Source organism: Megascapheus bottae, chromosome 9 (assembly GCF_031878675.1).
Source record: "Megascapheus bottae isolate mThoBot1 chromosome 9, mThoBot2.hap1, whole genome shotgun sequence".
In the NCBI taxonomy this organism is placed as follows: domain Eukaryota; kingdom Metazoa; phylum Chordata; class Mammalia; order Rodentia; family Geomyidae; genus Megascapheus; species Megascapheus bottae.
In genome coordinates, this window is record NC_143517.1 from 21,783,758 (window position 1) to 21,798,988 (window position 15,231).

The 15,231-nt window shown below is 37.5% G+C and overlaps 1 protein-coding gene across 7 annotated transcripts in view; it reads right to left on the reverse strand.

Annotated features, from left to right (window-relative positions):
• Positions 1–15,231, reverse strand: part of Stau2 (staufen double-stranded RNA binding protein 2) — a 616,065-nt gene that overhangs the window by 170,407 nt on the left and 430,427 nt on the right. The window lies entirely within an intron of this gene.

A 15,231-nucleotide genomic window follows, 5' to 3' on the forward strand; every position in this document is an offset into this window, starting at 1 on the left:
ATAATCCTGGATACTTAAGATTAAGAGAATCATGTTTCAAGGCTAGCCTCAACTCAAAAGGCTCCATCTCCAAAATAACCAGAAAAAAAAAAAGCTAGGCTGGAGGCATAGCTCAAGTAATAGAACGGTAGAATACAAAGTAAACAAGCAAAAGGCCCTGTGAAAGAACCTTAGTGTTAGGGAAAAAAAAAATACACACACACACACACACACACACACACACATCAACGTCAACGGAGATAAAATAGGAGACAAAAACCAAGAAGATGAAAGAAAAGAAAAGAAGGAAGGAAGAAGAAAGGGGAGGGAAGGAAGGAGAGAGGGCGAAGGGAAGAAGAGAAGGAGGGAAAGAAAAAGAGAGGGAGAGGGGGAAGGAGAGAGAGAAGCGGGAAAGGGGGAGAGGGAGGGGGCGGGGAGAGGGAGAGAGAGCAAGCGCGCTCAGGATGCTGAGATCTGAGGATGGCTTAAAGCCAGCCTGGGCAGGAAAGTTAGTGTGACTCTTACCTCCAGTAAATCACTCAGAAAAATTCAGAAGTGGGAAGTGGCACTGTGGCTCAAGTGGTAGAGCGCTAGCTCAGGAACCAGCACCCAGGCCCAGAGTTCAAGCTCCATGACTAACAAAAAAAAGTCAGAAGTAGTGCTTTTGCTGAGTGGTAGAGAGCCAGCTTTGAGCAAAACTAAATCTTAGGAACAGTGCCTAGGTCCTGAGTTCAAGCTCCAGGACTGGCAAAAAAAAAAGTCTATTAATTCAACAAATGGAAATGAACACCTGGAGTGACTTCTGGAAGGGAACTATGACGGGAACAAAAACATAATAGTAGAACTGATAGACAAATATGGAAAATATCTAGTATATGAAATATAAGAAAAAGAGGGAAGAATTTTAGTTTCAGGAAGGTAAGTTTTAGGTAAAGTAGGTAAGGAAGGTTTCACTGAGAAAATGACAACTATATAAAGATCTAAAATATGAGAGAGTAAACCATGCCAGTATCTGGGACCAGTCATCATAAACAGAGAAAATGGCATGTACAAAGGTCCTGGGGCACACATGTTCAAATAACTCAAAGGAGACTAATCTTGCTGGAGCTGAGGGGAGGATGGGAAAGCTAGAAGATGAAAAAGATGGTCAGATTTAAGCTTCTCCTAAAAAATCATTTTAAGAGTCTGGCTATTACTCAGAGTGAAGTGGCCAGCTATTCTGAGAAGAAAATAAACATTATTTACCTTACACTATAGAAGAATTATTTACTATGCTGAGATCAGGCTGAACGAGAACAGTAGTGGAAACAGGGTTATCTAATAGTACACAACTGAGCAAATACAGGAAAAGGCGATGGTGGCATGAACCATCTAAAAGAGTCTAAAAGAGTAAGTCAGAGAAGTTCTTGGAGTGTGCACAAATTTTTAAAATGAAAATGGACTTACCTGGGTTGTGAGAAATTACTCAAGGATCCTCAGGGTTATGGAAATAAAGGCTAGAAGATGAAGAATCTGTGTCTGTAGACATTGAATGCTGCAAGCAAAAGGAATGTTTGCTAGATGACAGATATTAGCACCTCTGTTTTGGAGATGCTAAATTATTGGTCCTTACTAAGTCTAATGTATCCAAGTAGGCACATCAAACGGACAAATCAGATTTGTAAGGCTAGACACATAGGCAAGATGTCTAAGATAAACATGAATGAGCGCCTCCTAAGATAAAGATGAAATCTAGAAAGGATCAATTCAGAAATTATATTTAAAGTCATTAATACAACAAGAGGAAGAGAAAAAAAATGAAAGCCAAGTAAGCATGGTGTCCTTCCTAAAATACAAGTGTGCCACGGAGGGATTAATTGTATCTAAAGTTACTCAGAGACTAAGTGAAATGATGGCAGAGAGATATGAACACTGAACACAGCAAGAAGCCAAAAGAATAAGATCATTTTGAGGGAATGGTGAATTGAAATGGCTGAAAACGGAAAGGAACTGAAATGGCTGAAAAAGTAAGAAACATTTGTTAAAAAATGTTTCAAAGTAAAAAAAGAAGTTCAAATGACTATTAAATGATTAATAGGCATCCAAGTAGTGGTATTCTATAGTCAATCTGAGATCAGCTGAACAGAGCTCCCAGTTAAGAATTTGCTGGGCAAATGAGACTAATCGCTGAAGGTCACTGATGGTGACCAACAAAAGATATAGACTGGTACTGAAGATGTGGATTAGAGGCAATAATTCAAACCATGTCAGTGTATAAACACTTGGACCCTGTAAGTGTAAAGGAACCAAACAGCCTAAGGCTAGGACCTCTTTAATGCCTATGATCAAAGTGCAGGGTAAACAATAGATGGCAATGAAGCAGATGAAAGAGGGTCAGAGTAAGAAAAGAAATTACAATGAAATGTCAGGAAAAGGGATAATTAACAGTGTCAGATAAACTAAAGAAATCAGAGTATGAAAACAGATAAAGGTGCTACTTCAAAATCAATTTTCTTGGCCTACAGTTTTCTACTGTTTTAAAATAAAGTATTTAAATGTGTTTTTATTATCTAGACATACAATTTCATTTTAATTAAAAATATTTTAGAAATTAAAGGAAGAAAAAAATCAATTGCACTAAAAGATTATTTTTAATGTCTTAAAGACTAAAAGGAATTTAAAGTCTTTTGTTCTTTGATTATAATAACTAGAGTACTGAAATGTACAATCCCACTTTACTAATTTTAGATCTTTAATGCAAAAATTTCAACAGACTAATATGAATAATGCAGATTATCTTCACTTTGTATCCCACAAAATTCAATTTTGCCACCTCCACAGAACTTTGTGCATATTTTAACAGGCTCTATTAAACTTTAAAACAGACAGCCTGAAATCAGAAATTTACTCCTGAACTGATTTTACACAGTAAGCTTTCACCATAGAGCAAATGTTTACAATTAATTATAAACTTCTGAAAATAGAGGTCCACAACTGGAATGTGAGCAGACCTTTAACTATGGTAGAAGGAGTGGGCGCCACTCTAATCACTATGGCCTGCTGACAATTACAAAACTCATTTCGGTTTGCCACAGAGACAAACAAAATTTCTGTTCATTATAACTTTACTGGAATATGATGTCATAACATAACCATACTGAAACAATCTGCTGATTTTCTGACCAAAATATTAATTGCATACTAAAGAGCCCTTGGGGCCTCTTCTCTTTTGGTCATCAAATACGGCTCTACACATTTGTATGTACATGTATGCTGATATATACGTACATATACACTATAAATATCAGAGGAAAAGTTAAGTACCTTTTAGCTTTGACATAAAAAAATAAGCTATTCTAGCATTAATAACAGGAAATACCAAAACTGGACGCCTGACTTGTTTCATTCCAGGTTCACTTCATCCTCCCACCCAACAATGACTCTTAATAATATACCCCACATGGTTTGAATAGCTATCACATCTTCTCACAGCATCATGACAATTAAGATTAGCCAGAACATGCTGATTAATGACATCCAGACTGAGTTACAGGAGAGATGATGCAGAATCCTTCCTCACACAGAGCACTGTGTGTCAAGGTCTTTGACTCCAAGTATTTATTTGCTTCTTTACTAAAGAGACACCCAGTTTATTAACTTTAGAGACTGGTATGTTCTGTTTTTACCTCAAATATGAAGTTCACTTTTTGGTAAAATATCTAGAAAACAACAAATGATGTATTTATATCTACACATTGGTATATATTTAATTATATATAACATTTGTGGGAAGGGTACTCTGGGGCTGGAACTCACAGCTTCATACATTTTTGGTGGATTCTTTACCACTTGGCTTGAGTCACATCTCCAGCCCTTTTTGCTCTGGCTTGGCTATTTTTGAGATAGGGCCTCGCTTTCTGCCTGGACCAGTCTGAACAGCAATGCTATTTATGCTTCTTTTATTTTGTGTGTGTGGGGGGGTGTCATGGGGCTTGAACTCTACCTGAGCACTATGCCTGAGCTCTTCAGCTCAAGGCTACTGCCCTGCCCTTGGGCCATAGCCCCACTTCCAGTTTTCTAGAGGTTGATTAGAGATAAAGAGTCTCAGGTCCTTTTATGCCTGGGTTGGCTTTGAACCTTGATCCTCAGATCTCAGCCTCCTGAGTAGCTAGGATTACAAGTGTGAGCCACTTTGCCCAGCTATTTATTCTTCTTGCCATAACTAGGACAACAAATGTGTATCATTGTGCCCTACTATTTCTTTTGAGATGAGGGCTCATGAACTTTGTTAGCCCAAGCTGGAATCCAAGGGCAATCACTCATGGCTAGGATTACATGTTTGAGTCACTGTACTCAGCCAAACATAGCTATTCTCAAATACTTTTTCAATCAGAATTATGTGGTTGATGCTTACATTCCCATACTGTTATTACTGTTAAAAGATAAACTATGGGGCTGGGAGCATGACCTAGTGGTAGAGTGCTCGCCAAGCATGCACGAAGCCCTGGGTTTGATTCCTCAGTACCACATACATAGGAAAAGCCAAAAGTAGCACTGTGGCTCAAGTGGTACAGTGCTAGACTTGATCAAAAAGTGTCTAAGGACAGTGCCCTGGCCCTGAGTTCAAGCCTCAGGACTGGCCAAAAAAAAAAAAATGAACTATGAAAACCCCTTCTAGGTTTATTTTTGCCAGTTCCAGGGTTTAAAGTCAGAGAGACTTTCCTTCATATACGGCCTGCTTTATTCATGGCTGACACTTTACCACTTCAACCATGCCTCTTTCTTTACTTTTCTGCCAATCCTGGGGTTTAAATTCAGGGCTTGGGCACTATCCTTGAGCTTTGTCACAGTTAGTGCTGTAACACTTGAGCCACAGCACCATTTCCAGATTTTCTGTGTATGTAGCATCAAGGAATCGAACCCAGGGCTTCATGCATGCTAGGCAAGCATTCTACCATTAGGCCCCACTCCAGGTCCCAAGCCATGCCTCTAGTCTGTCTTTTTGCAGGTTAACTGGAGAATCTCTTGGGACTTTTCTTTTTGGACTGGTTTGAAAGTGCAAACCTTTGATCTCGTCCTTCTGAGTAATTAAGATTACAGGTTTGAGTCACCTGTGCTGAGCCTGTCCAGGTTATAACAGGTCAAATGACTTCTCCAACCCACCACCTCATAAGTATAGTCCCACTTTTCAGAGAACCATCTTTAGTGCTAGTCAAGAATGCAGATTCCTGCATTTGCTGCACAAAGAGTCCAGGAGATGGAAGGAGAATCATAGGTGGCCCTAGTGACTTCTGCATATTCAAAGTCTGGGAGTCCTGCAACAAATCTCATCACATTCCTATACAAGAAGGTCTATGCAATAGATAGTTGCTTCAAACACCAAAGGAGACATTATATGCACTTCTTATAGCACAGTAGTTTTGTCTTCATATCTGCTTCTCATTTATTCCTGGGGCCTCCTTGGTTAGACTTGGTTCCCAAAGTCCCCTTGAGAGAGGTAACACATTTCCCCTAAATGAAAGTCCACAAATACACATCAGACATGTCCTTGAATGCCTGCTAAAACAGAACTCCTCAAGGAATTCTTGTGCTCCTAAAAGTATACTGAACCAAAACAGACACAACTAAGAAACACAAGAATGAAAACTCAGGATGATGGCATTAAAAGTTAGACAGCTAAACGGACAGTTAGGCAGCTATCTAAATTTTACAATGGCTGCATTGAAGGCCCCCATCTGCTAGAAATCATACCAAAAAAGTATTTTTAAAAACTTGAAATAAAATGAAATAAAAGAGCCCTGTTAGATCCCAATACCTCCCACCCCAAAGTCTTTAGATTTGGCTTGCCTTCGAGATACATAAAGCAATATAATGAAAAAAGTTAGGTATTTGGTTCCTTTGAGTTCATGTTTCACATTCCTCATAGTTTTATTTTTTACATGAAAGGAAGACTTTACATTCACTTCTATTTGTTAGGTATGACTATGTTCCACACTCTATACTCTTGCAACCTCTCCCTAAAGTTACTTCATTCACTGCTTTCTTTCTAAACTCCTTTTGTATTATCTTTCTAAACAACTAAAGTCCATTTGTCCTCACTATCATTCGGTAAGTGCTTAATTCTCCAACATCTCAACTTTCCTAAGTATCACTTTTACAAGGTGAGAAAGATATATTCCAAATAACATTAGGAGTCTTTTTTACAAAATTGAAAATAATTGCCTTGTTTTATTTGATAGCATTACTCATAAATTTTCAGTAAAGTTCAAATATCCATAACTCCTCTAAAGGTTTATGTCCTAAAATATATGAAAATGTTATCATCTGATCTAATAGGGAGAGGCTATGAATTATGTTTATTTCTAAAATGACTGAAAACAGAAAGGTTACTTAACCTTTCTATCTCTCAGTTTACTTTTCTGTAAAATATTCATAGAATCTGTAGATAAAGAATTTTAAAGGCTAAAACTTAGAATTCAAATGACATGGTGATTATTTTGACTCTCAGAACACTTTCTGGCACTGCTAAGCGAAATTCTTTCTCCTGCAACAGAAAAATAACAAGTTTTATCAGAAAGCTATAAAATAGCCTTGGCACATTTTCAAACTTGCACATATACAAAATGTCTAGATAGACAGCTCATTCTTCACATCTATAAAATTTGAAAACATATCTTTAATGGAATCTCAGTGCTGATTTTTGAAAAATTTCTAATATTAGGACCGATTTGAAAAAATTCACAGACAGGTGAAAATACATCTTAAAAGAGGAATAAGAATATTTTGTTCTATTTAGAGAATTGCTTTCTTATGTTCTAAACACCTAGGAAAAAAATATAGTCAGACATGTACTGAAATCTGGCATGGGTTGTCTGAAGTAACAGGTTATAAATAACATTCTTTTCTTTCATAATTTCAACTTTAAAAAAAATAACTGGCCATAGTAGAGTGAAAATGGAAGAAATAATTAGCTGAAGTAAGTCTAGTCTTTGTCCAAACAAAGGCAAATCTGTGTTCAAAATCAAATACGATCAATTAGCAGAATGACTTATGGAATGTAGACTATGAGCCAAGAGAATGAAGAACTTGCACTTGGTCACTGTGCTCTGCAGTCAGGCCTACGGAAAGCAGAGCATGTTATCAAAGAGACTCGTGATGTAAACACACAGCCACCACCCGCCATTCTCACTCTATCCAACAGAAACCTGTTCTAGCCCTTTCTCTAAAGGGACATCTATGTAAATCATCCTCACCATCACTATTACCATAATTATGGCAAAAATGCACAAAGCACTAGCTATGTGCCCAACACTATGCTAAGCATTTAAATACCAATCTCATTCAATCCCCAACCAACTCACAACTTCATTTTAGAGATGAGGAAATTGAAATATAAAGATGTTAACTGAGTTTCCAGAGGCCACCCAACTTGAGCCACCTACTGAAGCCAGCCAGTCTCAGCCCCAACCCCACTCTCCTAACCACTACGCTGCATTAACAAACTGCACAAGTGCTAGCTATCAACTCCAGAGAAGCCGTGTAGGACTTGGAGTACCAAGGCTGCTCCCGTCAAACTAAACTTAATGAGATCTGCCAGACTCTGAGGATCTTTGTAAGCCAAGTATCAAGGCAAGATGTCAGTTACCTAGGGAGATACAGTGAACCCTATAAGTCCAGGAAGCCTAACTGACACATTCTGCAACTCCTGTAGTTCATCTTTTGTCTCCTGTCTTAATCTATCTTTTCTTTTTTTTTTTTTTTGGGTCAGTTGTGACGCTTGGACTCTGGGCCTGGGCACTGTCCCTGACCTTTGAGCCACAGCACTACTTCCGGTTTTCTAGTGGTTAACTGGAAATAAGAGTCTCACTGTCTTTACTGCTTTCAGTGCCGAAGCTGGTTTTAAACCGCGATCCTCACATCTCAGCCTCTTGAGTACCTAGAATTACAGCATGAGTCGCTGGTGTCTAGCTTAATCTACCTTTCTGAAGCCTGGGCCTAAAAGTTATATGGTGTATTGCTTTTCATAATTTAGTTTACCTAGTCACTTTTGTATATACTTCCAAAAGAATACTAAACAGCAGCTGATAAAAGGGTATCAATGTATGTGAAGTAATGCACCTTCTATCTGGCGAATATAATGTAACCCTTCTATTAATTATAATTTTAAAAAAGCCAAAAAAAATTCACATCTTAAGATCTCAAGTTCATACTCAATGGCCCAAAACAGTAATTTCATGTTTTTCAGAATATCAGTAAAACTCTCTGTGAAATCACCTGAGCTAGTTGTATTTCTTCAGGATGGTAAAAATGATAGAGGTAGCTTTTACTGTTATTACTTATTCTATGAATTCTAAGGCAATAAAATATTTTTCTTCTTCTGGAGACAGTTTGGTAATTTATAAATTCCTACAAAATTACTCAGTCCATTCAGAGTGTAAAGTGTTTCATCAGGAATTGTACAATGCAGTCCATTTCTGAGAATTTCTATTTCTTATTCATTTGTAGCTCCCACGCCATCTCCATTAGTAGTCCATATTCTGCCTATTTGTGTCCAAAGCCCATATTTCCTTACCTTATATTTACATAGCCCCTATATCTTATAACCGAAGAAAAAAAATAACTTTGAGAAAGAAAATGATTTCAGAATGTTTGCTACCTAAATTGATAGAGTATTTGCCATCCAATATATAGTTCTTTGGTTATAAGAATATTCCCAGAACTCAGTTCCATTTTTGGTTAAGGGTGCTTTGAAATAGTTCTTTAAAAGTCATTCGTTTAGTAAATATTTTAAGTCCTTTCCAGTAACAAAATGATTCATAAAAGGAGCTCTGAAAATAAAAAACTTGAAATACTATTTTCTCATTATTTTAAGGCCATAAGCACATGTTGAGAAGTCTTTCTAAAATATAAAGAAGCATACAAATACAAGTATATTAATTACATTTTTAAAGTTCTTACATCTTTTTTAGAAAAATTACTTTTGTGAGGTCTAAATCCAAGACTCAAATGTATAATTATGTTTTCACTTCAGTCTTACTAGAGCTCCAGAAATTGTTTGCTTTGTTACAATGTCCAACCCAGACATCTCTTCCAGTGCTTTTGCTGATCAGAATTAGCTATCAACTTTGGATGCATGCCCATGAAAAATGTTCCCAAAAGTAACACAGAGACATTACATCAACTGTACTACAGAAAGATTAATATGCTTTGTTTGGAGATACAAACACTAATTACACTTACTGCATACTTCTAGCATTTTTTTATCTTTCACCCACATCTAAGCAAATGTGGCTGTACATCTGCATATAGTTTAATAACAATAATGGGCAAGTTAATAGATATCCATTGGAATATAAAAAGTTCACTTGGCTTTTTCCCAGCTAATTGTTTTTACAGCTTGATTTCACTTTACATATTAGCAGCATAAAGAAAGTTTACATAAAGCAATTATTTTCATACTAAATCCCATTTTCTCACTGTTACTCAGTATTAAGCATGAGTTATACTTCTATAACTCCAACACATCATAAAAATTATAATTAGGAAGTGGCACTGTGGCTCAGTGGCAGAGTGCTAACCTTGAGCTGAAGAGCTCAGGGAAAGTGCCCAAACCCAGAGTTCAAGCCCCACAACAGACCAAAAAACAAAAAGAAAAACAAAAAAAAAATATTATAATTAGAGGTTTAAACATGAATGCCAAAGAATGGGTACATTTAATCAATTACTTTATCCTCTCACCTGCAATAAAAATTACTTTAATGGGGCCGGGAGTTTGGCCTAGAGTGCTTTTACTAGCATGCACGAAGACCCGAGTTCGATTCCTCGGTACCATATATGTAGCAAAAAGCCAGAAGTGGAGCTGTGGCTCAAGTGGTAGAGCCCTAGCCTTGAGAAAAATCCAGGGACAATGCTCAGGCCCTGAGCCCAAGCCCAGGACTGGCAAAAAAAAAAAAATTACTTTAATGGATATCATTTTGTTTCACACCCTTGCAATCATTAGAAAGAGATAAACGTCTAAAATAACAACCATAAAGTACCATTAAGTTATTTTAAAAATAAGAGGTACTAAAAGTAAAAATACAATTGTGTAGCTAGAATTACTTCATTCAAATATACTGTCAGATTGTCTTACAAGGAGTCTCGCATTAACACCAGTATCATCCAGGGACCTTAGAACTATCTTCCGTTGGTGCCAAGCGCCAATGGCACACATCTATAAGCCTAGCAAGTTAAGAGGCTGAGACCTGAGAATCACAGTTCAAAGTCAGCCTGGGCTAGTGGGGCACAGTGGTTCGTGCCTGTAATCCTAGCTACTCAGGAGATCTGAGGATCATGGTTCAAAGCCAGACAGGGCATTAAAGACCGTGAGACTCTTATCTTCAATTAATCACTAGAAAATGGGAAGTAGACCTGTGGCTCTAGGGTAGAGAAGTAGCCTTGAGCTGAAGAGCTCAGGGACAGTGTCCAGACCCAGAGTTCCAGCCCCATGATCTACCAAAAAAAAAAAAGCCTGCACAAGAAAGTCTAAGAGCCCCTTATCTCAGGAGGGGGGAGGAAGTAGATTTGTGGCCTTAGTAGTAGTGTGTTAGCCTTGAACAACAAAAGCTCAAGGAGAGTCTAGGATAAAGGACTTTCTAAATACTTCTATTTTTTTTTAAAGAACTTTTGTTGATAGGGTACCCTGTACCTTTAGAGAATTCCTTTTAACTTTCATGTTAAATGATTTACGATTTTGTATCATTTTGAATTCAATTTTTTTCTCTGTATAAACCCTATGGGGGATATTATGTGAAAAGTAATTATCTGTTCTCCTTTTCTGGTATTTCTGCAGATAATCAAGGTATACTTTATGTCAGTAAGTTCATGTGAACGTTGTCTTTCATACATGGCAAAGTTGAGAACCACCAAATCCTCTTAATTCTTCCAGGTGGCCCGAAGTTGAAAAACAAAACAAAACAAAACAAAACATGCAACAAGCATATTGATGAAGACGTCATACTAATATCAGTTAACTACCACACACAGGAAGTGGTCAAATATTTTAGAAGTTTTGAAAGGTTAACAGTTCCCACTTCTGGTTATGACAGGTTATTCCTAATTACAATACAGAAAAGACATTGCATTTGTCACAGTGCAAGTTTCTTTTGTTGTCGTTGTTTTGAGACAGTGTCTTGCTATGTCACTCAGATTAACCTACATCTCATTATGTAGCCCAAGCTGGCCTGGAACTCACAATCACTCTGCCTCAGCCTCCCTTGTTCTGAGAATATAGGCATGAGTTACCATATTTAAGGCCTATAAATTCTTAGCTATGGGCAAAACAGTTTTTGAGGTTATTCTGAAATAAGTCTGTCATGATACTTTAGTAGTCTCCAAAAGCAGATATTCACATGAATTAGCAAGGAACCATAGGAAAACCATGAGCTGGGCTAGAGGACCACTTCAGCACTTTACTACCTATGCAAGCCTGACTGAAATATACATGGTGCCAGAAAACAGAAGGCTAAGAAAATCACAATTGTTTGTCTTCCTCCCTTCTTGGACATTTCAAAATAGTTCTATAATGCTTCAGAAACCTCTTGTGCTTTCTGTAATTCCCCCATAAATAATGACCTTACACTACTAGCTCCTCCAAGAAGTCCAAAGAGACCATGCCACTATGTCCACACTGCTACTCCTCTGGTGGAGATCCAGGGAGAATGGGAATCATGTGGGCAGAGCTCTGGCCTTTCATCTCATACTCAGTGGTGCCCAAAATGCTGGTACCAAGGCAAAGACAGTAGTTTCACAACTCCTTAAGAGTTCCTTAAGGCTCGAATGATTGTTGTCCTTAAGGTACTATGTTATCTCTCATCTCTTTTGCTGTCCCTTGGTTACCTCATATTGTTACAGTATCTCACTTTGTTACCTGATATATCAGATATATTTGTATTTGGTTATTTGAAATTGGATAGGGAAGGGGGGAAAACAAGATGAGGGGTGAGGGGGGAGGGGAAATGGGGACCAAGACATGTGAAAGGGTATCAATGTATGTGAATTAATGCACCTTCTATCTGACAAATATCATGTAACCCTTCTATTAATTACAATAAAAAATATATGAAAAAAAAAAGTTCCTTAAGGCTCATAGATGGTTCAAAAGTGCCAATACACTTTTAGAGTAAACAGTGGGCAGAGTAATAAACTGTAAAATAATGAATTCTATGACAACTTTAAAATTTGTCTGTCCTTTGTCTTGCAGGACATTGATTTACATGTTGTGATTATATTCTATATAGGCTGCTCCATGACCCATCGGTCAACTGCAGTACAGGTGTCAAGCAGCTCATTTATCTTTGAAGAAAGGCATCTTGATCAGAGAATGTGAGAATGTTAACAAGTCATAAGGAAATAAAGAAATTGAGACAGCCAAGAGAAAGCCTGGGAAATGAATGAATGATGAGCTCCCAGGAAACACGAGTTGAAGAAAGCAGTAAGATATGATAAGAATAATACCTAAAATGATTAATTACATAGTCCAAACATTACTGCCAGAGAAACTGAACATTACTCAGAAGAAAATGAGAATAGCCAGACAGCAGAAGCTGTTTATGTTGATCTCAATGACAGATGAAGAAGTAAGGAAGAGGGAAAAAATTGAAAAGAGCAAAAATAACTGATGATCACAGGTATGCTATTAAAATTATTTTATTATATTAGAAATATGGACTACTAAAAAAAAAGCTGGATCTAGAAAAAGTAAGAACAAAAACAATTTAAGGGGCTTGGAATGCAGCTTAATGGTAGACTATTTGCCTAGCCTAGCATGCATGAAATCCTGGGTTCAATTCCTCAGTACCACATAAACAGAAGTCTGGACATGGTACAGTGGCTCAAGTAGTAGAGTGCTAGCCTTACGCAAAACCAGCTCAGGGACAGTGCCCAGTCCCTGGGTTCAAATCCCAAGATTGGCAAGAAAAAAAAAAGAAAAAATGATTTCTATTTCAAAATAGAATATGTACACAGCTAGAAAGTTCAATGCAATTTTTTAAGTCTTATGGTCTTTATTGGTTTGGAAAAGGCTTTCCATATGCTCCTAAAAAGACAGGATGTCAAACAAAAATACCAAGTCATTCAAACCCAGTATATAAGATTCCTTAAGCAGTTGAGGCAACTATATGAGAATTCTGAAAATCTGAGACCCACATGAGAGTAAAGTAAGAATGCATCTTAAGCAAATTTTACTTATTAGACTTTTTGTTACTCATTTAATAATTTAAGAGAACAAAAGAAAGATTTGCAAATTTGACTGTACAATTTTACTTACAGAGAGAACACTTCTGGGACAGAGAGAAACCTGCAACACAATGAGAGATTGTAGACTCTGAGAACTCTGAAGCAGGAGAATGATCAAGGCTGACAAGAGCATGACCACAGCAATCTCCCAGGAAGCTAAATTACCCCAGTTATGCAGGAGAAATCCTGGACAGAAATTGAACACTTCAGAGCTGGTTAACTCCTGATGAAGACAAGGAGATGAAGAGCTAAACTTATAATCTTATTTGTCACTTGCCTGTTGTAACTCTAATAAAATCAAAATAAGCATATCCTTTTACTTTCTCAAATTTAAGCAGGCCAGAACTCCCCTGAAAGTGCTTGAGAACCCTAAGGAAACCACATAATCCTTCCGCAAAGAGAAAAGTTTAAACTAGTCACGGTCTATTTCCAGAACCAGTGTCCCTAAAGGCCAAAAGGAGACTGATTTCTGCTCACACGTAAGGGACAAAGGAAGTCTCACACACCGAGGTCCTAGTGTCTGCTATCTAGCATGATGCCTAGCCTTTAAAGGAGTCAAACAATATCTATTAAATGGTGGAGCAAACACAGCTAACACTTTCTAAGCAGTTTACTAGATGCCTACATTGAGCATTCAGTGACTCAAGGAAATATTTATAGAAGCCCTGAATAAATACTATTACTATTTCCATTTTATAGTTGTAAAAACTGAAGAACAGAGAAATTCGGTGATGTGGTCTAGGTGGAGCCAAGTTCCAAATCAAGGTAGTTGGGCTCCACAGGCCCCTTAAACCACAATATTACACCACTATCCTCTCCCCAAACTCAGTGAATGAGAGGAACAAAATGGGTTAAGGAAGGGTCCTGATTGTGTGGGGATAAAGCAAAGCAGGCCTCATAGGAAGCAAGTTCAAAATGAAGAATCACAGGATCTGGCTAAGGAAGGACAGGGGCAGATTCCCTTAGTTGTGAGAATGGCTCCAAAACTCACCTTGAGGCAGATGCTTTCACCCTTGCTTATAAAATGGAGGCATGTAAGAAGCTTTAGAAAATACTAACTGTATATCAGTAAGATAAAGTTACTAAAATAACAGAAAGTCCAGCAAATTAACCAGCAAAAAGACAGAACATCTATATCTTACCATCTGGTGATTTCTTAACTCTTTTTAAGGTGTCTCCATCATTCCTATCCAAATTGAATGACATCAACTGTTTCTGAACACACGGAGTCTGGTTAACATTCAAATGGTTTCACAAGAAAATGCAATAGAGAAAAAGAGGGGGGAAGGACAGAGAGAGGGAAAGAGAGGGAGAAAGAGGAAGAGAGAGGGAAGGAGGAAGGGAGCGTGTGTGTGTCTTTGCACATGTACTGGGGCTTGAACTCAGCTTGGGCGCTGTCCTGAGCTTCTTTTGCTCAAAGCAAGTGCTCTACCACTTAAGCCACAGCTCCACTTTTAGCTTTTTCAGTAGTTTATTGGAGATAAAGAGTCTCTTGGATTTTCCTGTCCAGGATGGCTTCAAACCATGATCCTCAAATCTCAGTCTCCTGAGAAACTAGGATTACAAGTGTAAGCCACCACTATCCAACTCGCTATCCCTGTTTTTAATTGAAAAAACTTCACATGAAGTATGATCAGTATTTCGGCACAAATACAAACCCTTTTTAAAGTTTATATATTATTTAGCATGTATTGATCCTGGTAAGAGAGCTCAATTACAGAACTTTCTATTCCATATGATAATATATCTATCTTACTAGTTTTGTTGGTCTTGGGATACTTTGCATTTTATTTTGTTTTTAGTCTACTTGCCAATCCTTTTTCATGGGGCAAGGAAACATTGGGTATCAAACCCAACTATAAATCCCTCATTAAACCCAGGTTCTCTAAGCTATAAGTACTTAATTTACCAGTCTCCTTAAGTAGGGTATTATCTTCCATTTATCTTTGTACCTAACAAACTAATAAGAACAGAAACTGTAAATACTTATATTATTAT